This window comes from Hyla sarda, chromosome 7, assembly GCF_029499605.1.
Source record: "Hyla sarda isolate aHylSar1 chromosome 7, aHylSar1.hap1, whole genome shotgun sequence".
Classification (NCBI taxonomy): domain Eukaryota; kingdom Metazoa; phylum Chordata; class Amphibia; order Anura; family Hylidae; genus Hyla; species Hyla sarda.
The window spans coordinates 183,341,658-183,366,154 of record NC_079195.1 but is presented as its reverse complement, the minus strand read 5'-3'; the positions used below and the strand labels follow the sequence as shown (position 1 = coordinate 183,366,154).

Genomic DNA, 24,497 nt, shown 5'->3' with positions numbered 1-24,497 from the left:
AGGGGGCTCTCCCTCCGTCTGGAGAAGAAAAGGTTTAGTCTAAAGGGGCGACACGCCTTCTTTACCATAAGAACTGTGAATTTATGGAACAGTCTACCTCAGGAACTGGTCACAGCAGGAACAATTAATAGCTTTAAAACAGGGTTAGATACATTCCTGGAACAAAACAACATTAATGCTTATGCAGAATTATAAAACTACATCCTTTCCCCTTATCCCCTTACACCCTTCCCTTCAATTCCCTGGTTGAACTTGATGGACGTATGTCTTTTTTCAACCATACTAACTATGCAACTATGTAACTTCAGCCACTAGCAGTCATTTTGCATTATTGTGCATTTGGGTTTATACCTGTACCTTAATCATCCGGTATAACCAGGTCCGGAATCTAGTAACTATAGAGACCGTCTTTATTGCACTGTTACACCTTTTATTACTATTACAACAATCATCCAGTACCTATCTGATAGGGGTGCTGTACATCTTGGTTTGAATTTGGATCCCCTGGGATTTCATTTTATATTATTTAATAATTCTGATCTTGCATTGGTGTTACAGTGTCTATTGTTTAATGCTATATGGTACATCCTCCTTGTCACTATTCCTTAACACCTGACCGTATCACTGACTGCATACGACAGTGCCTGACTGACCTAACTTGCTTTCTATCCTATATGTGTTACTGTTCATTGGTACCAGATCTTGAATATTGATAGTATTACCAATTTATGTCTACTCCCTGATGAGTCCTGCACATTACAGGATGAAACGCGTTGGAGTTCTGCCACCATCTGCTTTTAATTCCCTTACCCTATCCACACTATATTAGGAAGGGCCCTTTGTAGGTAGCCAAGACTACCTGTACCCTTTTCCCCATTCCCCCACATTGATGGTGATATTACGGTAACCTTATATTTGATTTATATTATGTTTTGATTTATAAGTAAAAGTTATGTTTTCTTCATTTACCTAATTGGTGTACTCTATCTGTGGATATATATTACAAGCAGAGAGCTTCAAAGTTAGAAAATTGCAAAAATTTTTCATAAAATTTTGGAATTTGTCACCAAGAAGTATCAACGAAAATTTACCACTAACATAAAGTAGAATATGTCACAAAAAAAAACAATCTCGGAATCAGAATGAAAAGTAAAAGCATCAAAGAGTTATTAATGCTTAAAGTGACAGTGGTCAGATGTGCAGAAAACGCTCTGGTCCTTAAGGTGAAAATGGGCATAGACCGTAATGGGTTAAAGCACGGTCGTAGACCAGTAGAGGAGTAATGTGCGGATTTTAGAAAGTGGTGTGTGGCCTCCAACTGGGGTACTCCAGCCTTGATTTGTCAGTTAAGACTAAGTTTACCTGACACCTTAACCCCTTAACGACGCAGGACGTATATTTACGTCCTGCGCCGGCTCCCGCGATATGAAGCGGGATCGCGCCGCGATCCCGCATCATATCGCGTCGGTCCCGGCGCTAATCAACGGCCGGGACCCGCGGCTAATACCACACATCGCCGATCGCGGCGATGTGCGGTATTAACCCTTTAGAAGCGGCGGTCAAAGCTGACCGCCGCTTCTAAAGTGAAACTGAAAGTATCCCGGCTGCTCAGTCGGGCTGTTCGGGACCGCCGCGGTGAAATCGCGGCGTCCCGAACAGCTGATCGGACACCAGGAGGGCTCTTACCTGCCTCCTCGGTGTCCGATCGACGAATGACTGCTCCGTGCCTGAGATCCAGGCAGGAGCAGTCAAGCGCCGATAATGCTGATCACAGGCGTGTTAATACACGCCTGTGATCTGTGTAAAAGATCAGTGTGTGCAGTGTTATAGGTCCCTATGGGACCTATAACACTGCAAAAAAAAAGTTAAAAAAAAGTGTTAATAAAAGGTCATTTAACCCCTTCCCTAATAAAAGTGTAAAAAAATAAATAAATAAACATATGTGGTATCACCGCGTGCGTAAATGTCCGAACTATAAAAATATATCATTAATTAAGCCATACGGTCAATGGCGTACGCGCAAAAAAATCCCAAAGTCCAAAAAAGCGTATTTTGGTCACTTTTTATAACATTAAAAAATGAATAAAAAGTGATCAAAAAGTCCGATCAAAACAAAAATCATACCGATAAAAACTTCAGATCACGGCGCAAAAAATGAGTCCTCATACCGCCCCGTACGTGGAAAAATAAAAAAGTTATAGGGGTCAGAAGATGACATTTTTAAACGTATAAATTTTCCTGCATGTAGTTATGATTTTTTCCAGAAGTGCGACAAAATCAAACCTATATAAGTAGGGTATCATTTTAACCGTATGGACCTACATAATAATTATAAGGTGTAATTTTTACCGAAATATGCACTGCGTAGAAACGGAAGCCCCCAAAAGTTACAAAATGGCGGTTTTTTTTTTATTTAGTCGCACAATGATTTTTTTTTCCGTTTCGCCGTGCATTTTTGGGTAAAATGACTAATGTCACTGCAAAGTAGAATTGGCGACGCAAAAAATAAGCCATAATATGGATTTTTAGGTGGAAAATTGAAAGGGTTATGATTTTTAAAAGTGCAAAAATGGAAAAACCCTGAGTCCTTAAGGGGTTAAAGGACATTCTTGTGACTTATCCCTCTCCTGAAACCCTTGACCAAGCCATGACTTTAGCTGTGCGTTTGGATAGACGTTTGCGAGAATGCAAATGGGAGTGTTCTCCATTCTCTGTCTCTCCTGTCCGGCTTGATTCCTCTCCTGTCTCTAAATCTTAGCCTGAGGATGAACCTATGCAGATAGGGTCAATTCATACCCTGGAAGAATGCAGGAGGCTTCGTTAACTCTATGGCCTGGGTTTTTTATATAGAGAGGACACTCATTTCATCAGATCCTGTATCAAGCGTTCGCGACCAAGTGTAAATCGGGGAGGCCACTTGGACGCACAAGTATGTCATGTCCCTCAGAGAGCTACACCTGGCAAAGTTCTTCTGGGGGGCATTGGTTCTTCTTCAGTGCAAACTGATGTTGTACCTGAGACTGTCTTAGAACCAGTTTTACAGCAGACTGACTAAATCTGTGTGTTGTGATATCATGAGCAATAAATGTTTGAAGAATAATCGTGAGGCATTGAACTACTTCACTCTTTTCGGCAGCAGAGAGATCCTTTTTCTTCCCCATATTGCTTGAAAATGGTGCTCTGCTTAATAATGTGCAACATCCACCTTTAGTAGTTTTTCCTTAAATTGGGCTCACCTGGCAATCTAATTATCAGAGGTGTTAGAGATTTTTTTCAGTGATCAAAAGAGCCTTGAGACACAATGCCATCCACGAGTTAAACGGAAAAAAAAAAAATTGAATCTTTGTGACACAAATAGAATTTGCATAATAATTTGGAACAGGGTGTAGTAGATTGAACGTGTTTAGTTTTCCGCTGGAGTTCAGTGGCGGAACATTTACTGAGCACACATAGATAACAAAAACATGGTAATAGGAGGATTTCCACATGGACATACCATTAAACAATCCGCAGTGTGAACATACCATTATATATAAAAAGGTTTCTAAACCAACACAGAAGCTGCTGTGTAGTCAATCACCTGTTGCTAGGGTCTATTTCTTATAAAATAAGTCACATATAACACATTAGATCTTATTGATGATATGACCTACATGTACAATGAATGCAACAAAAATGATGGCAAGACAAGAAGCTCCTATTATACTTTTAACTTCTTTTACTGAACTCAGCAGCAAATAAGCACTATATGTATTAGAAAAAAAACTTTACATATAAAGTGTAGTCAAACATAATATCCAGGATGCAACCTAGTATGCTTCACTATTACAATAACCAATCAGTTCATAGCATATGCCATATAGGTAACTGTTGTCCATATAGGTAACTGTTGTCCAGGTAACTTGCCTCTTCTTTGCGGCTCAGCAGTGTGCTTGGATAAGTATATTTTTTGCTCCCTATAAAAAATCTTTATACAGTTTTAATCATTTCTATTTATTAAAATTATTCTTATTTTCATTCATTTTATTCATTTATTAATTGTATATCTATTCATGCTGATATGACTAATGTACACATATTTTATTTATATTTTATTTTTATAATATTCTATTTATTTATCATAAATTTCAATCTTCATTCTCCCCTTATTTTCATTTCTCTTAAATCTTATAGATATTCCTTTTGTTCCACATATTCTTGTGATTTTCTCCATATTATACCTTTTTGTTAAAAATTCACCTTTCATATTCATCTTATTATACTCACCCGGCTTATCCCTGCATCTTCCGATCTCCAGTACACCTTCTATCTTCTTTTCCGTTGTTTACTTTCATCACCCGTCTTCTCCTTTATCCTGCTGCGTCACAGCAGCCATCTTCTTTCATCCGTTAGCTCTCGGGAGATCCTTGACAGTAAGGTGATCTCCTGTCAGCTTTCGGCAGGCTTCTGACATTCACCTCAGAGTGTCAGAGCCAGCCGGACGTGCTACATTGTTACTGCAGTATCCTTACATGTTATCATCTTTCAGTAAAAAATGTCTTCCCCACTTCATTTCTTATCCTGTACTGCCACCTTGTGGCATTTGTTTATAATTGCTATCATTATTTAAAAAAATTACTTTTTCAATACATAATTTATTTACCCCCTTAAGGAGTGAGCCCTTTTTCACCTTAACCCCTTAAGGACCGGGGGTTTTTCCGTTTTTACATTTTTGTTTTTTGCTCCTTGCCTTTAAAAAAATCATAACTCTTTCAATTTTGCACCTAAAAATCCATATGATGGCTTATTTTTTGCACCACCAATTCTACTTTGTAATGACGCCAGTCATTTTGCCCAAAAATCTACGGTGAAATGGAAAAAAAAATCATTGTGCGACAAAATTGAAAAAAAAACGCTGTTTTGTAACTTTTGGGGGCTTCCGTTTCTACGTAGAACATTTTTCGGTAAAAATGACACCTTATCTTTATTCTGTAGATCCATGCGATTAAAATGATACCCTACATATATAGGTTTGATTTTGTCGGACTTCTGGAAAAAATCATAACTACATGCAGGAAAATTTATACGTTTAAAATTGTCATCTTCTGACCCCTATAACTTTTTTATTTTTCCGTGTATGGGGCGGTATGAGGGCTCATTTTTGCGCTGTGATCTGAAGTTTTTAACGGAACCCTTTTTGCATTGATAGGACTTATTGATCGCTTTTTATTCATTTTTAAATGATATAAAAAGTGACCAAAAATGCACTATTTTGGACTTAGGAATTTTTTCACGCCATTGACCGAGCGGTTTAATTAATGATATATTTTTATAATTCGGACATTTCCGCACGCGGTGATACCATATATGTTTATTTTTATTTACACTGTGTTGTTTTTTTTTTATTGGAAAAGGGGGGTGATTCAAACTTTTAATAGGGGAGGAGTTAAATGATCTTTATTCACTTTTTTTTTTCACTTTTTTTTTGCAGTGTTATAGCTCCCATATGGACCTATAACACTTCACACACTGATCTTTATCATTGATCACTGGTTTCTCATAGGAAACCAGTGATCGATGATTCTGCCGCATGACTGCTTATGCCTGGATCTCAGGCACTGAGCAGTCATTCGGCGATCGGACAGCGAGGAGGCAGGTAGGGGCCCTCCTGCTGTCCTGTAAGCTGTTCGGGATGCCGCGATTTCGCCGCGGCTATCCCGAACAGCCCACTGAGCTAGCCGGCACGTTTCGGTTTCGCTTTTAGCCGCGCGGCTCAGCTCTCAGCTGCGCGCTATTAGAGGCGGGTCCCGGCTTCACTATGACGTCGGGCCCGCCGTGATATGATGTTATATCAGGAGAGCAGGACCAAGGACGTACCGGTACGTCCTTGGTCCTTAAGGGGTTAAAGGGGTACCCGGTGGTTAAGATTTTTGGCTATATTGCATCTTCTTTTAATGGTCATGTTTTTTGCTATTGACATGTATTATATGTTTGTGTAGCATGTGTCTTTTTTTCTTACCTGTTTGTGGGCCAGGAAGTTCTGTAGTTCTGTGTTGGATCTCTGATTGTTGTCCACAAGTAAGGATTAGGCTGTGGACAAGATTTCAGAGCTTTTTTTTTTCTCTGTTCTTTGAGAACTGCATGACAGAGATAGGCCACGCCCCCTCATCTCCCCCTTCCAGGAGGACACAGGTGTGCATGAGAGCAAGAAGCTCCTACACAGCTCCTCATCTCCCCCTACCCTCCCCCTGCTCTGTCATCTGAGGACGCAGGTCTATACTGAAAGAAGACAGAGAAGATGTATGTGAAGGGGAGGATAACAAGGTGCATGGGCTGGGGATAAAGGGGGAGATTTATCAAAACCTGTGCAGAGGAAAACTTGCCCAGTTGCCCATAGAAACCAATCAGATCGCTTCTTTCATTTTTAAGAAAGGTCTGTGAAAAATTAAACAAGCGATCTGATTGGTTGCTATGGGCAACTGGACAACTTTCCCTCTGCACAGGTTTTGATGAATCTCCCCCATATAGACTGCAGGGGAATAAATCTCGGACTGGGGATGATTTCTGTGTGTGAAGGGGGAGGGGGGGGGGAGGACTCCTGAATGACACATGCTGGGAGTTGTAGTCCCTGTTATGTGTGTGTATGCTAGTGTTTACAAACCAGTCTGCCTCCAGCTGTTGCAAAACTACAACTCCCAGCATGCCTGGACAGACTTTGGGCATGCTGGGAGTTGTAGTTTTGCAACAGCTGGAGGCACACTGGTTGGGAAACACTGTCCTAGCCTATTCAGCATACACATCATGTTACACCAGTGTTTCCAAACCAGTGTGCCTCCAGTTGTTATAAAACTACAACTCGCAGCATTCCCTGACAGTCTTTGGGCATGCTGGGAGTTGTAGTCTTGCAACAGCTGGAGCCACACTGATTGGGAAACACTGGCCTAGCCTATTCAATATATTACAAACAAAGTGCATTGTTTTCCAACCAGGGTGTCATCAGCTGTATCAAAACTACAACTCCCAGCATGCCCGGACAGCTTATGGCTGTCCAGGCATGCTGGTAGTAGTAGTTCTGCAACACCTGGAGGCACCCTGGTTGGGAAACACTGGTGTATGCCCTACAGAGGTGTGGTGAACTACAACCCCCAGGAGACTACAGAGGCAGCATGCTGGTGTTATACCAAAGACTGAAGACTCCTGAATGACACATGCTGGGAGTTGTAGTCCCTTTTGTGTGTGTATGCCAGTGTATCCAAACCAGGGTTGATTATATTAGTGTGCTGTATAAGGGGGCTGACCCGGGAAAATAGTAGGGTGGGTAAAGGGCGGAACAAACAAACAAAAAAAAAAAGGAGCCGCCCCAAACCAGCAAGGCATGTGGCATGCTGGGATTTGTAGTTTTCAGCACAGCAAGAAACAGGAAATAGAAGCAAAGAAAACAAAGTAGGGAAAAAAAAGACAACAAAGAACGGAAATAGAGTTGCCTAAACAACAAGAATAGAAATGAAACAAAACAAATAGGGTAAGTCAAAAACGGAAAAACACGTTGGCCAACGGAGTACCCCTTTAAGGACTGAGCCCTTTTGTGCAATTCTGACCACTGTCACTTTATGCATTAATAACTCTGGAATGCTTATACCGTTTATTCTGATTCCGAGATAGTTTTTTCGTGATATATTCTACTTTATCTTAGTGGTAAATTTTCGTTGTTACTTGCATCCTTTCTTGGTGAAAAATCCCAAAATTTTTCTAACTTTGAAGCTCCCTGCTTGTAAGGGAAAAGGAAATTCCAAATACATTATATATTGATTCACATATACAATATGTCTACTTTATGTTGGCATCATAAAGTTGACATATTTTTACTTTTGGAAGACATTAAAGAGCTTCAAAGTTCAGCAGCAATTTTCCAATTTTTCACGAGAATTTCCATATCTGAATTTTTCAGGGACCAGTTCAGTTTTGAAGTGGATTTGAGAGGCTTTCAAGTTAGAAATACCCCATAAATTACCCCATTATTAAAACTGCCCCCTCAAAGTATTCAAAATTATATTCAGAAAGTTTGTCAACCCTTTAGGTGTTTCATAGGAATAGCAGCAAAGTGAAGAAGAAAATTCAAAATCTTCATTTTTTTACACTCGCATGTTCTTGCAGAGCCATTTTAAAATTTTTACAAGCGGTAAAAGGAGAGAAATCCCCCCAAAATGTGTAACCCCATCTTTCTCGAGTAAGGAAATACCTCATATGTGGATGTAAAGTGCTCCGTGGGCTCAGAAGGGAAGGAGCGACAATGGGATTTTGGAGAGTGAATTTAGCTGAAATGGTTTTTCAGCAAACATGGCATGCTATTTTGGAAACTACACCCCATAAGGATCATAACAAGGGGTCCAGTGAGCCTTAACACCCCACAGGTGTTTGATGACTTTTCGTTATAGTTGGATGTGTAAATGAAATATTTTTTTTCACAAAAATGCATTTCCCCCCCCCCCCCCCCCAAAATTTTACATTTTTACAAGGGGTAATAGGAGAAAATGCCCCCCAAAATGTGTAACCCCTTTTCTTCTGAGTATGGAAACACCCCATGTGTGGACGTCAAGTGCTCTGCTGCCGCACTACAATGCTCAGAAGAGAAGGAGAACCATTAGGCTTTTGGAGAGAGAATTTGTTTGGAATGGATGTCGGGGGCCATGTGCATTTACAAAGCCCCCCCGTGGTGCCAGAACAGTGGACCTCCCCCCCCACATGTGACCACATTTTGGAAACTACACCCCTCACAGAATTTAATAAGGGGTGCAGTGAGCATTTAAACCCCACTGGCGTTTGACAGATCTTTGGAACAGTGGGCTGTGCAAATGAAAAATTACATTTTCACTTTCAAAAAATCTGTCAGACCCCTGTGGAGCGTAAATTCTCACTGTACCCCTTATTACATTCTGTGAGGGGTGTAGTTTCCAAAATGGGGTCACACGTGGGGAAGGGTCCATTGTTCTGGCACTATGGGGGCTTTGTAAACACACATGGCCTTCAATTCCGGACAAATTTTCTATCCAAAAGCCCAATGGCGTTCCTTCTCTTCTGAGCATTGTAGTGCACCCGCAGAGCACTTTACATCCACATATGGGGTACGTTCTTTCCTATTCTCCCTTTGGAAAATGAAAAATTTAGGGGAACACCAGCATTTTAGTGAAAAAAAAAAATTCCTTTTCCCATCCAACTTTAACGAAAATTCGTCAATCACCTGTGGGGTATTAAGACCCACTATACCACTTGTTATGTTCCGTGAGGGGTGTAGTTTCCAAAATGGGGGACGCACGTGGGTATTTATTTTTTTTTGCGTTTATGTCAGAACCGCTGTAAAATAAGCCACCATGTGCAAATCACCAATTTAGGCCTCAAATGTACATTGTGTGCTCTCACTCCTGAGGCTTGTTGTGCGCCCGCAGAGCATTTTACGCCCACATATGGGGTATTTCCGTACTCAGGAGAAATTGCGTTACAAATTTTGGGGGTCTTTTTTTCCTTTTACCTCTTGTGAAAATAAAAAATATGGGGCAATCCCAGCATGTTAGTGTAAATTTTTTAATTTTTTTACACTAATAGGCTGGTGTAGACCCCAACTTTTCCTTTTAATAAGGGGTGAAAGGAGAAAAATGTCCCCAAAATTTGAAACGCAATTGCTCCCGAGTACGGAAATACCCCATATGTGGCACTAAACTCTTTCCTTGAAATATGACAGGGTTCCAAAGAGAGAGGGCATCATGCGCATTTGAGGACTAAATTAGGGATTGCATAAGGGTGAACATAGGGTATTCTACGCCAGTGATTTCCAAACAGGGTGCCTCCAGCTGTTGCTAAACTCTCAGCATGCCTGGACAGTCAGTGGCTGTCTGGAAATGCTGGGAGTTGTTGCTTTACAACAGCTGGAGGCTCCGTTTTGGAAACACTGCCGTACTATACGTTTTTAATTTTTATTGGGGGGGACAGTGTAAGGGGGTGTATATGAAGTGTTTTACCAATTATTATGTGTTAGTGTAGTGTAGTGTTTTTAGGGTACATTCACACAGGTGGAGGTTTATGGTGAGTTTCCCACTAGGAGATTGAGCTGCGGTGGAAAATTTGCCGCAGCTCAAACTTTAAGCAGCTCAAACTTGAAGCAGGGCAAACCTTCAGCTGTTGCAAAACTACAACTCTCAGCATGCACCGACAGACTGTGCATGCTGGGAGTTGTACTTTTGCAACAGCTGGAGTCACACTGGTTAGAAAACCTTCTGTTAGATTCTGTTACCTAACCCAGTATTTTCCAACCAGTGTGCCTCTAGCTGTTGCAAAACTACAATTCCCAGCATGTACTGATCGCCGAAGGGCATGCTGGGAGATGTGGTTATACAACAGATGGAGGTACGCAACTACAACTCCCAGCATGGTGAGATAGCCATTTGCTGTTCATGCATGCTGGGAGTTGTAGTTTTGCAAGATTTAGAGGGCCACGGTTTAGAAACCATCGCACAGTGATCTCCAAACTGTGGCCCTCCAGATGTTGCAAAACTACAAATCCCAGCATGCCCAGGCAGCAAACTGATGTCTGGGCATGCTGGGAGTTGTAGTTTTGCAATATCTAGAGGGCCACAGTTTAGAGATCACTGCACAGTGATCTCCAAACTGTAGCCTTCCAGCTGTTGCAAAACTACAAATCCCAGCATGCCTAAACAGCAAACAGCTGTCTGGGCATGCTGGGAGTTGTAGTTTTGCAACATCTGGAGGGCTACAGTTTAGAGACCACTATATTGTGGTCTCAAACTGTAGCCCTCCAGATGTTGCTAGGCAACTCACCGGCTTCCGTAGTCTGCAGCAGGGAGCCAGTCGCACGTCAACGCCGCCCCTCGATCGTCGCCCGCTGCCGCCGCCGGTGGGTGTGTGGTCACCGCCGCTGATCACCGTCGGTCCCCCCGTTCTGCCCGGACTACTGTAGGTGGGCAGAACGGGCGAACCAAACTTTAACCCCCCTGCCCCCAATCTGCTATTGGTCGTTCGCTTCTGACCCACCAATAGCAGGGATAGGAGGGGTGGTACCCCTTCCACTTCACTCCTATTCCTTCAGGGGGATCGGGGGTGTCTTGGACAGCCCCGATCCCCCTTATTTTCTGGGTCGCCAGAGACCCGTTTGACCCGGAATCACCGCAGATTGCCGGTCTGCATTGACCGGTGATTTGCGGCGATCGCCAACGTGGGGGGTCTCAGGACCCCCCTCGGCGATGTGACTTCAATGATTTCAGCAGGCATCCCGGTTCGCTCCCCGACCAGCTAGCGGGGGGGACCGAAATTCCCACGGGTGTACCCATAAGCCTTCAGTCCTTAATGACTCTAAGTCAGCCCTTAAGAGGTTAATATATTATTTTATATATTATTTATTTATTTATTTCATTATTTATTAATTAATTTACATCTAATTATTTAATTAATTACTTACTTAAATTTACATCATCTATTTATTTATATACATATCTCCCTAGACCTATATATATATATATATATATATATATATATATTATTTACCTTAATTGATTTTTTACACAGTATAGATACGTTTTTCCTCCTACTATGTGGTGGATGATTCTATATCTAGATCGGTCCACTCTGCAGTACAGTCTGCAGTTTCTGTTCTGCAAGAGTCAATTACAAAATCAGTCTCTATGGCTTTGCAACACACTAATCCTCAAGATGCTGGGTCTTTACTCCCCTTTACCCCATCATACCAGTATTGGTCTCCTAAAGAATCTGTCTCTGACCTCGCCAAGGGACTTAAAGGTCCAGGCAAGGCAAAATCTAAAAAACATCACACATCTGACGGCCCATACTCCTCTAAAGTTATGAAACACCCTTCAGGAGTCCGCCAAGACTCTGCTAAGCCTCAAAAAATTGACTCTCATCCTACTAGTGGTTCCAACCCACCACATGTCTTCCCCTCAGCCCGCGAGGAAGTCCAGACTATTAGGGCTCTGAAATCCGCCTTTTGGGCGAAACCTGACTCCTACAGAGACTCTTCCTCTGATGAATCCTTGGATTCAGAAATTGAAGATGTAGAGGATATTTTGTACGTCTCTGAGGAAAGCGGTGATGACCATGATGACCCTGTTATACAGCAAGACACTATTGTGGGTGATTCAGGTGATCCCTTTTTCGACCCCTCTTTAATTTGCCATCCCCGCTCTGGTGAATGGCTTCCTGATCCTAAAGTGGCAGAATATCTATCCATATGGGTCAATAAAAGTTTAGACAGGGCTACACGTAACAAACCAAAAGCTGAATGCCCTCGACCCTCTTCTGACAAAATTAATATTTAAGATGGGTAAAAACCCCAAAAAGGGAGTCGATAGAAGCTTCAAAGCTTGCCAGGAACTAGCCGAGGAGGCTACTAATAGCAACAAACCAGTTGACACTGGAACCCTTAGGGGTTGGGCTCAAAGAGCTGATTGCCTCTTCGGCAATGCCAACTCGGCAATTTCTACTGTGTGGAAATGCTCTATATTAATGAAAATTAACCACCAATTAACTAACCTCGCCTCTACTAAACCTCCCAATCCTACCAAAGGCATGTTATTTGGGGACAAATTCATTAGACAAATGAATAAGAGAGTTTTGCAAAAAATTCCTCCCATTGTTGTATCCTCCTTTGCATGGACAACATATCCGCTGTCCAATACATCAATCATTTGGGAGGTACGACTTCCAAATTTCTTGCAGATTTTGTCAAGGATTTCTGGCATTTTTGTCTGTACAGGAACATTGTTCTGAATGCGGAATACCTTCCTGGAATTTCCAACTCTATAGCGGATTGGTACTCTCGCTACCTGACGGATGCCAGTGATTGGAAACTTCATCCTCCAATCTTTCAAATGATCAATACATTATGGGGCCCTCTTCATATGGACCTATTAATTTCCCGCCTCAACACTCAACTTCCTCTTTTCTTCAGTTGGCGTCCAGATCCAGAGGCTTTGGGTGCAGACGCCTTCCTTCAATTCTGGCCTCAGAAGTTACTTTACGCCTTTCCCCCTTTCAACCTCATTCCTCGGGTTCTCTTCCAGACCTCAACTCATAAAGCCACAATGGTTCTAATTACCCCGTTTTGGCCAACCCAGTCTTGGTTTCCTCAAATCTTACATCTTCTCATAGATTTTCCACAAATTCTTCCATCCTTCCCGATTCTTCTTCTGGACCCTCAGGGGAATTGTCATCCTTTAATTCTATCTGATCAATTACATCTAGACGCTTAGTTGATCTCAGGTCAACTAGACCTGACCTTCAATTTTCTCAATCAACTAAAGACATCCTTTCCGATGCCGGGGCCCTGGGTACCAGATTAGCTTACCCATCGGCCTGGAGACTTTGGATTTATTGGGGCGATCGATGGCATTTGGATCCCTTACGAGCACCTATCTCTCACATCTTAAATTTCCTTTCAGCATCTTATGACTCTGGTAAAGCCTACAGGACTATTAACCTTTATCGTTTAGCAATTTCTTCTAAACATTTCCCTATTGATTCTATTCCCATCGGCAAACATCCTTTAATCTGTCAATTACTTAAAGGCATTAGTTTCCGACGTCCTCCTCTACCTAAATACAGTTCCACTTGGGATATGAATATCATTTTAAATATGAAAAAAGAGTGGTAGAGAGGCTTCTATTGACCTGGCAACCTGAGACTCGAGTTGCCCAAATAACACCTATACCCACGGTGCAAAAAAATGTGAAATAGAATACAGAAATTGGGGCTCAGAGTAGTGAATATTAGGATAATGTATGTTTATTTCAGTATATAATGTATAAAGTTAGTATACTTGTGAACTGTAAATCACAGGGCCCTTGTGAATCAACAGAAACACAAAATGGTTGTTCAATGGTTAATACCATAAAATTAAAATCATGGCAAATAAAAAGGGTTAATACAATAAAATATGGCTTTTAAAACACATAAAATAATCCTTTAAATAAGTGTCCACACATCTATAGGAATGAAAGAAATGGTTTAGCGATTTGTAAAAATGCAGTGATTTCTCTGATAGTCTTGGTTCGCTATTTCCACAATTATTTTGTATCCAGTTAGAATAAATAGTAAATGTCTTGAATAAAGAATGCAGCGATTTGTGCAAAGTTAGTTAGTGGCAATTGTAGAATGTAACAAATCTGGATCCTCATTGCAGAGGGCTCGCTGTTGGAGACACCCATCTCCCAATTGTGCAGCGGCAGTGTTAAGTTCAATAAGAACTGCGCTTTAAAAGTGTAGTCAGAATGGGTACCTTATGTAGATTGTGCTGATCACCGGACGAGTCCCAGTCCCTGGGCAGAGGGTGCGCTGCTGGAGACTCGGCCGTCTCAGATGTGTAGCGGCAGCAGTGGGCTCAGTCCGTCGATACTGCAGCGGTTCTCCGTTGTATTCTTGTGGAAAAGGTTGATGTGGCACTTGGATTGTTTGTGGTTGAAGCTGGATGTGTTTCAGGTTCCCCTTAGGACCTTTCTTCAGCAGCTAAACATATGTAATGTCTCTGGGGATCATTTGGTGGAGTATATACCAGTAACTCCTCCCCTGTTAGAAGGTGTCACATCCAAATAGCACAAATGGGATATGTGAAACAGGTGGGAAATTCTACTAATGGTAAGTGGAAACAGTATATTTGAAATTGGAAATGTTATTGCGACATGTATGTAGATAATTCTATATTTGTATACGTTATAAAATAAATGGTAAAGTAAAACAGACAAAGTGAAAGTGTATATATAAATGATTTGGAATGAAGTATTAAAAATGTAGTCTTCTACCCTAGGGTGTTTATGTATAATGAGTAAATATTTTTGTTTTATTGTTTCGTTGTTATATTCTTCAAAAATTAGAAAATGGTATATCTATACATGTATCTTTAAATGGGAACTGTCACCAACTAAATTTTTTGATATGTTGTAGTACTTATGTACTACAACATATCTGTAATATATTTTCATAATTTATTTTTTTATTATCAGATTATCAGGGTGAAATTAACGTTTGAAAACTGGCCACTAGGGGTCTCCCTCCTTGTGGCTGGCTGCAGCCTGGCGTGACGTCACGCCTGAATTCGGACCGATGCCGGCCAGGCAATTGGTCCGAATTCATTTTGACTGCGCTCGCTCCCTGCCTGTCAATCAGACAGGCGGGAGCGAGCGCTGAGAGCGCATTGGCTGCCTGGCCTCAAATGCCGGCCCCGCCTCCCGCTGCTAAGGACTCAGGACTCGGTATGTCTGTTTCGGGTGGGGGGGGGGGGGATTTTTAGCGCCGCAGCCATGAAGTTTATTGCTTGGGGGGGTAGCTGCGGGTGCAGGGGTAGCGCCGCGGCCATGAAGTTTATTGCTTGGGGGGGGGGGGGTAGCTGCAGGGGTAGTGCCGCGGCCATGAAGTTTATTGCTTCCACCACAGGGTGCCTCAAGCTGTTTCACCACTACAACTCCCAGCATGCCCTGATGGCCAATAGATGTCAGGGCAAGCTGGGAGTTGTAGTGGTGAAACAGCAGGAGGCACCCTTAGGTGAACTAAGGGCGGAAGTCCCTCACCAGCAGGCATCAGTGACGTCGCGCCTGCTGGAGAAGTCTGCCTGGTAGTGAGCACACTACCAGGCAGACAAAAAGGCATTAATAGGATGGAAAAAAAAATAATTAAAGGCAGGGAGGGGGTTAGGGATAGATGGGCAATAGGCAGGGACAGAAAAAAAATAAAAGGATGGTGGGAGCTACACTTTAAGTGATGTCATACAAAAAGGTGTATACACTATATTCTGTGTATGTCTAAAGCTTTATACAGTATCTCTGAATGATTAAAGTGGTGTGTGCATTTGAAATAGGTATCATTGGTGAAGAATTATGACTAAAGAGTGTTGGTAGCAGGTTCTTTGGGCTGGAACAAATAAATAAATAAATAATGATTCACAGTTCACAAGTATACTAACTTTATACATTCTATACTGAAATAAACATACGTTATCCTAATATTCATTATTTTAAATATGTTCACTTCTTGGGATAATAATGATTCATTATCTCTAAAACTTCTCTCCTTTAAACTCACAGTTCTTTTCTGTCTTATTTAAGTTAAACGCATTTGTGATGTCAGATCAGATCTCTTGATATATCACGCAGACAATTTACTTCTCAAGGAGTTCTCTTCTCTATCTTCCGTCGTACCAAAACAAATCTAAATTCAGTCTTTTATCCCTCTTTTCCACATCACGATAAACTCTGTGTGGTTCGTTGCCTTCATTCTTATGAATCCAGAATTGAATCCCTTAGACTTCCGCCTTCTTCCCAACTACTCATTTCTTTCTGCAAACCTCATGCTCTTGTTTCTTCACCCACACTCGCTAGATGGGTTAGACATACCATGGATATGGCTGGCAGTGATACCTCCAAATTTGGAGCTCATTCTACCAGAGGAGCTGTTTCTACCAAACTATTCCAATCAGGAGCTTCTCTCTCTGATTTATTGCAAGCTGCCACTTGTCCTCTGATTCTACTTTTAAAACCTTTCATTTTAAACCTAAATCCCATGTCTCTATGATTCTATTATGATTTAATATTAATGTTTATATTTTTTTTCTGTTGTTTATATACGCCTAGCTTTAAACTAGCATAATAGGAGCGTCTTGTCTTGCCTTAAAATTGGAAATTTTCCTATCCTTGGTGATGGAAAATTTGGATTTTATCAAAGACAAGATGCGAGTATTATCCCCCCTTTAGACCCATCCCTATAATACTTCTATTTTTCTCTTTATTTCAACAGCTCAACAATGATGTCTCTTTAAGAATCATCTTATTGGTCCATTTCTAGTTGGATTACATGGAAAGTCATTTTTCTCCACTCTTCCCTGAAGTTTCTTCATTCCTATGAATTCTTCGCTCAAGTTTGATATTCTCATCTAACAGTTCACTGCAAAGAAGAAGGAAGTTACCTGGACAACAGTTACCGACATGGCATATGCTGTGAACTGGTTATTGTAATAGTGCAGCATACTAGGTTGCATCCTGGATACTATGTTTGATTGCACTTTATATGTAAAGTTTTTTCTCTAATACATACATTATTTGCTGCTGAGTTCAGTAAAAGAAGTTAAAAACATAATACTCGCGTCTTATCTTTAAAGGGGTACTCTGGTGGGAAATTTTTTTTTTTTAGGTCTTTATAAGTCAACCGTTGCCAGAAAGTCTTTACCCTTCCTTTACTTTTTAGCAGCTGTATGCTACCGAGGAAATTCTGTTCTTTTTGTCTTGTCCATAGTGCTCTCTACTGACACCTCTTTCCAGGAACTGTCCAGAGCAGCATACGTTTGCTATGGGGATTTTCTCCTGCTCTGGACAGTTCCTGATACGGACATCAGGTTTCAGCAGAGAGCAACTGTGGACAAGATAAAAAAGAAATTCAAAAAGAATTTCCACTGTAGCTTACAGCTTCTAAAAAGTACAGTAAGGGTAAAGATTTTTTTAAATAGAAGTAATTTACAAATCTGTTTAACTTTCTGGCACCAGTTCATAAAAAAAAATAAAAAATAAAAAAGTTTTCAACCGGAGTACCCCTTTAATAAAATCCAAATTTTCCATCACCAAGGATAGGAAAATTTCCAATTTTATTGATTTAATAGTGGACTTGCACACATTCAGTATAGATGGAGAATGGCCCCTCAGAATTGTATCCTCTGCTGGGCACAAGTAACCCCAGTACAACACTAGACCACAGCATATGAATGACTCAAACCGTTCTGCCATGTTTGTATCCTTAGCACCTCTGCAGTTTACCCTAGACAGGCACGTGTTTGGCTTTACCAAGTACTTTGGACTCACAATGTAAGTTTTTATGAAAATGAAGGTGGCTGAAAACCCTTTGTGTGATTTATGAGAAATAGATAAACATTTATCATTGTTCCACTCTAAGTGATAGAGTAATAGGTAAAAAGAATGCTGTAAATCCTACATTATTGGCTGCAACCTCTTTATGACCAACCAAAATGAGAAAACCAAACAAACAGAAGGCTATTTGGATTTTTAATAGGCGTTATGTGAGGAATGACCAAAAGTTCACTCAAGGGTATTTAAAGGGAACCTGTCTTCAGATTTTACCCTATAAAACCACTAGTACCATACTATTGGCCAATAAATAATCATTCCTACTGTGTTCATGTTATATCAGGCTGTTAGTGCAAACCAGAGGAAAATAATGGTTATTTTCGGCAGGCATTATTGACAGACAAGGAGGGCGCTACGTCACTGACTGCAGCCACAAAAGTGTTGGCTTCAGGACATCACTGCCCTCACATGTAATAGCCCAGAACACAGTGTGAAGAAGAGAATCACTGCTGGATATCTTCCAGGAGCCAGAAATCAATACCAAAAGGGCATTTTGCCATTGGAGCCACTGTATACAGTTAGTTGTTCAATGTAACAGTAAATGATTTCTATTGATTTAGGGCAATAGTTCCTGTAGTTTGTTTGCTACCCCAGTCGCCAATGTTCAGTGTTTCAATGTCGCAGGATATGGTATCAAGCAATTTAATGCTATGGTCCTATGAGGTTAATGGTTTTGTGACACATTACACAGTTTTCACTGGTTTAGTGTATAAGTCCCTTGTGTTCAGTGATTTAGTGCCACAGTCCCTGGATGTTATACGTTTGATGCCACAGTTCTGGTGTTAAGCCATCTTTTCTCATCATTGAGCCTAACGCTATGATTTCTCTTAAGGTAAAAGATTCTGACCTAGTCCATTGACCTGTTCATTGAGAGGCCAGCACAATTTTATTTTGAAAGAATTGGAAACATTGTTAAATATATCTTCCTAAGCAGATTTCAGACTTGTGAACCTGGCACTCTACCAAGGAACTATGCAGGCTTGTAAAGTGAAGTTATCAGATCTTCACAAGCTGATCTTGGTTGAATGTTAAGATGTGAAGGTCAGTAAAGGTGTGAGAATGTATATAAAATGGTTACAACATACATAACCATATGTAACCTATTATTAAATGGTTCTATAAATATCTGTCATGTGACAGTCTTCTACCATGCACCATAGAACTATTAATATAAGTATTATCTACTGCTCCCCTTCTAGAAGGTCCTGTGATGGCGGGGGGTCCAACCACTGGGACCCCTTGGGATCTCCTGCCCGGCACCCCAGCTCTTCACATGCATGGAGCGACCTCAGTTCTGTGCCGGATTACTGACGACCACCGCACAAAGCTGTGGTCAACATCCCCCCTCTCCTGTACAGATACATGGAAGGGGCATGTCAACCACGCCCGCTATGAGCGAAAGAAGAGCCTTTATTCTGGGGAAAAAAACTTCAGAACACCAGGGTGCCTGGCAGGAGAACAGGGGGGGGGGGGGGTGAGTGGGCGGAATTGGTCCCAGCAGTCAGGGGGACCCATCCACAGTAGTGATTGAAACATTGCTTCCAATTTACTATTGTATTCCCGACTGGTTTTTAAAGGGTTGTGTGTCAAACTAGAATGTGCGCCAAAATACCAAATCCAACCAGATTAATCCTCCATCTTTCTGTAAAAACACATTTAACATTGTAATCTCACCAAGTAAAACCTGGTTAGAAAATCATTTTGCACTTTTCCAACTTAGGTATTGTAATGATATTATTAGTAGTTTTTATTTATTAAATTTCAATTTATTAAATTAGTAACTCTAATTATACATCTAAATGTCTTTTTATTCATAATAAATAAATAATGCTTCATATGATGTGATGCATGCATTTTTATGTTGAGAGAAAGCATTCCTGAGAGTTGCCATACCGTGTATCTGATCCTTTGCTCTGTGACTTGACCTTGCTCCTCTGCCACCTGCCTACTGACCTCCTGCTAGGTCCTGACTACGCTTCTTTGCCGCCTGCCTTGACCTTCTGCTATCCTGACTACGAGCTGCCTTATCCCTCCTGTGCCTCGCATCTCCTCAGCCGCCTGTGTGGTCAAGCAGTGCCAGGGGTAGCGACCTGGGTGCCGCCTGCAACAGCAAGTCCATCCCGCTTTGCGGCGGGCTCTGGTGAAAACCAACGGCACCTTAGACTCCGCTAACTGGTACGGTACGAGTCATATGCTACACAGGTCCAGCAGATTCACATCTACCGGAGTTCCTGTCTTCTGAAACATGAGTGTTACAGAAACTAGTGAAGGAGTGGAGGAGAACACAGGACATTTAGCTGAAGCTCTAGGAACTGGAAGAGAAAATGTGAAGGAACTTTTTTATGAATGCAGCCATTATTTTGTGCAGCCTCGGCTGCTGCGGTTTTTGTTCCTGTCCAGATATGAGCCAGAATATTTTAACATGAAAGAGTAAAGTTTACATTTTAATAGATGAGTGCCATCAAAGTATCTACTTTGTGCTCTACAAAATATATATATCTTTCTTGAATATACTCAAAAGTTAAAAAACATACAACAATAGACATAATACAAAGGCACCAGAGCACATACAGAGAGTAGATATGAAGACTAGACCCATATATAATGGACATAGGGTACTATAATTGAGCATGCCAGGCAAAGATTTATAGTAAACATGCATAAAGTGCATAAAGTAAAGATAGAACAAAAAACTCAAAAAACATTTGAGTATATTCAATAAAGATATATATTTTTTGTATTTTGTGTGTTTGGTGCACTATTTTTCTAGTTTTGGTGCAGCATTTAGTATGTGCACCTTCACCTACAGGTTGCTGTAGGGTGTTTGTCTGTTTATTGCTGACGATCTTTACAGTATTGTGGAAAAGTTCCTAAAACCCTGGTGAACAGTTCTCTCTTTATGTTGTTGTTTTTTGGCCTTTACTTACTTTGTTCAAGGCTCCTTAGGAATCTCTCATCGTCGAATGACAAGAAATGCACTTGGTCGGGTTTTTCCATCACACAAAATTAAGTGTGCACCACCAATGTGAGGCAATATAGTAAATAGTGAAAAACAGCAAATTTAGGAAATTTAACTAAAGAGAAAACCCAACTCTAAAATTAAATCAGGGTCATTGTGAATGAAATAAATGGAGGATTTTTTAATTAAAGGGTTTATCCATGTAAAAAAAAATGACCGCTACAGTGATTCAGTGGCTTTGTACTCTTGGCCTCACCGCTCATTGATGAAAGCCATGATGCCAGGAGTGCTGAGCATGACTACTGAGATTGCTGATTGGCTGAGTGGGCAGTTCCTGGGGGGGCAGCATGTTATGGGATGCAGGAAGAAACAGAGGGGATGTGGAGCAGGCACAGCTGGAATGGCAACAGCTGGGGATTTGGGCAGTTGGGTATGGATAATTTTTTTATTTTGGTTAAAAAAAAAAAAAAATCTGTCCCTGGAAAGCCCTATGGATTGGATTTAGAAATTTTTTATCACTGCATGATTTGCACAGTTTTACTGACTTTTTGCTAAAAATTTTTTTGCAGATGTTCTCACACAGGATGAAGTTGACTTTATACTGATATACTCTCATGGCTTCTCCAAATAAACTAATATATAATGATCAAAAGTTGGTAAAGAACCCATTATACTTCCTGTTGGGAGAGGGTTCTGTCAAATGCAGATATAGAATATATAAAAATATAGAATATAAGATACAATAGGTAGCTCTACAATGGCGAAGATATAACTACACAAGAACTGGTATAAAAACTAAGGCTGTGTACCCTATACAGCATGAAGTGCAAATAGATGGAAAGATTATACTGTTCTCTAGTGAAGCCACTAAGGGAAGATGTGTGCAGGGACCTGCATAGACATTTGGGATGGGGAGGGGTGCTAAAGTAAAAAAAAGGGCACTACCATAATTATAAAAAAAAAAAAGGTTAGTTGTTTGCTTTGCATGACTGAGAAAATACCATTTTAACCCCTTAAGAGATTTTTTATTTTTGCACTTTTTTTTCCTCCTCACCCTCTAATAACCATAACCCTCGACTTTCCACCTTTAAACCCATATCAGGCTTGTTTTTTGCTCTATCATATGTATTTTGTAATGACATCCCTAATTTTTCCACAAAATCTATGTTAACACCCAACAAAAATTATTTATGGGGCAAAATAAAAAACAAAAACAAAAAATGCCACTTAGCAACTTTTCGGGGCTTCTGTTTCTATGCAGTGCACTGTCTGGTAAAAATGCCATGTTATCTTTATTCTGTTGGTTCATACTATTATACTGAAAAAGTTCAGCTGGCACTATCACCTACGCCTGCTTGTTGATAGGCTACAAATCCCCCGGTGATGCACTGCTACCGCTATTCTCCTGCAGCCTATAAAGCGGTGCTCAGTCCCATAAGTGGTAGACTTGTGGTATATAAGCAATAGAAGTGAAGCAGACGGCAACTCACTGTGATCCACGGCTTCTTTATTGGCAGGGATGGGTGCAGTGAAAATCACGTACAGTCTGACAGAGCAATGTTTCGCATTACACACTTCTTCCGGCTCCCTCATTCACACTATTACAATGATACCTGATTTATATAGGTTTTGTTTTATTCTACTTTTAAAAAAGTATAACTTTTTTGTAAGAAAATTAGTATGCTTAAAATTGTCCTCTACTGACCCCTATAACGCTTTTATTTTTCTGCATATGGTGATGTATGAGGGATGATTTTTTGGCTGTGATCTGTAGTTTTTATCGGAACCATTTTTGTTTTGATGGAACTTTTTGATAAACATCTGATTGGTTGCTACGGGCAATTTGGCAACTTTGCCTCTCCACAGGTTTTGATAAATCTCCCCCCATAAAGCAGTGTTTCCCAACCAGGGTGCCCCCGGCATGCCCGGACATCCTTTGTCTGGGCATGCTGGGAGTTGTAGTTTTGCCACAGCTGTAGTCACCCTGGTTGGGAAACACGGACATAGAGGCTAAAGGGTGTGAGGGCATGGAGGCTGAGGACAAGGGATAATATGGAGGCTAAGGAGGAAAGATGACATAGAGGCTAATGGGGTGAGGGTGTGGAGCCTCAGGAGAAGAAGGATATGGAGGCTAAGAGGGGTGAGGGGCATGGAATAGTGTTTTCCAACTACCATGCCTCCAACTGTTGCAAAACTACAACTCCCAGCATGCTTAGTCAGGCAAAGGCATGCTGGGAGTTGTAGTTTTGCAACAGATGGAGGAACACTGGTTAGGAATCACTGGCATTGGAGGATATGGAGGCTGAGGAGGGAGGACAGAGGCTATTGGGAGTGTTAGAATATGGAGGCTTTACCAAGGTATGTACAGTACTTACCACCTGAAGCCTCAACAATGAGCTCCTGCCCATCCCCCACTGTGTAGTGCTGTGGTGGCCTTTAGCTCCATGTATCAGGAGGAGGAGTCAGCCCAGCACCCAGCAGAGGAGGAGGAGCCAGTCTAGCAGATGGGGAGGGGCCAGTCCAGCAGAGGGGGAGGAGCCAGCCCAGCAGAGGGGGGGGGGGGGGGAGCCAGCCTAGCAGAGGGGGAGGATACCTGACAAGTTGTTAGGGCACCAGAGGGCAGAAGGATTAGATGGGCCGGGGCTGGAGCCCCGTTTTGACCCTATGTGTGCACGTCCCTAGATATGTGGAAATATGTATCAATAATATCCAATAAAAATGTTACAGTATGTATAGTATATAAAAAGTAGATACAATAAAATAGTATGTGGTATGTATCCAATCAGACTAGTTATGTTCTTTTAGTTAGTAGAAGAATAGCTATATTTATTGTGAACTAGATACATAAAAAATATATAGTAGCTAGCTGCAAGGCCCTCGCAGGAGCTCCTATATATATTTTATATCTTTTTATGCATCTATTTCACAATACATATATTTATTTTTCTACTATAAAAGAACATAACTAGTCTGATTGGATACACACATCATACGCTTTTATTGTATCTACTTTTTATTTACTGTATATGAATACAGAAACAGTAACATTTTTCTGTATATTATTGATACATATTTCCACACATCTCCCCTTAGTGGCTACACTATAGAACAGTATAATCTTTCTCTCTAAATGCCTAGAAATAGCTGGGTGAAGTGTGTGGCAGCATGCTTCAATTCCCAAATTGGCGCTTAGTTCATCGGATTGAAGGAGTCTGGCTCCATAGACATATGAGATAGACTAAGCGCCAAGCTGGGGAGTGAATCTTTTGTTAAAATGACAATAATGCTTTAAGATACAACCCTTTTGGGGAAAAATGTTATCCTGATATATGCCCATATGCTTCAAAACCCATCCCTGTGCTTGTATTACTCTGAAAACTAAACCATGGTTTTCCCACTTTATCCTTATCTCTTAAAGGGGTACTCCGGTGCTTTGACATCTTATCCCCTATCCAAAGGGGACTGATTTTAACTGGGGTGCTGCGTGCAAGATTACGGGGGGCCCCAGCGGCAGGACCCCCGCGATCAGGCATCTTATCCCCTATACTTTGGATAGGGGATAAGATGTCAAAGCGCCGGAGTACCCCTTTAAAGAACTGCCCCTTATATGAACTGCCCCTTTAAAGAAGAAATGC

The 24,497-nt window shown here is 41.2% G+C and overlaps 2 protein-coding genes across 13 annotated transcripts in view; one reads left to right on the top strand and one right to left on the bottom strand.

The window, feature by feature from the left end:
• The window catches only part of STX3 (syntaxin 3), a 243,052-nt gene that overhangs the window by 108,334 nt on the left and 110,221 nt on the right, over positions 1–24,497 (bottom strand). The window contains exon 1 of one of the 8 annotated variants that reach the window (XM_056531726.1): positions 4,267–4,373. The exons of the other annotated variants lie outside the window; for them this stretch is intronic. The gene's annotated coding sequence lies outside the window, so the exon portion shown is untranslated. Of the gene's footprint in view, positions 1–4,266; positions 4,374–24,497 lie in introns of those variants that run through there. 8 annotated transcript variants of the gene reach the window in all.
• LOC130282852 (pendrin-like) overlaps positions 1–24,497 on the top strand; it is a 158,217-nt gene that overhangs the window by 30,415 nt on the left and 103,305 nt on the right. Inside the window, exons 1-2 of one of the 5 annotated variants that reach the window (XM_056531707.1) lie at positions 3,578–3,897; positions 16,786–18,944. The gene's annotated coding sequence lies outside the window, so the exon portion shown is untranslated. Of the gene's footprint in view, positions 1–3,577; positions 3,898–4,360; positions 4,502–6,038; positions 6,280–16,521; positions 18,945–24,497 lie in introns of those variants that run through there. The other 4 variants (XM_056531708.1, XM_056531706.1, XM_056531709.1 and 1 more) reach the window with 4 other exon arrangements.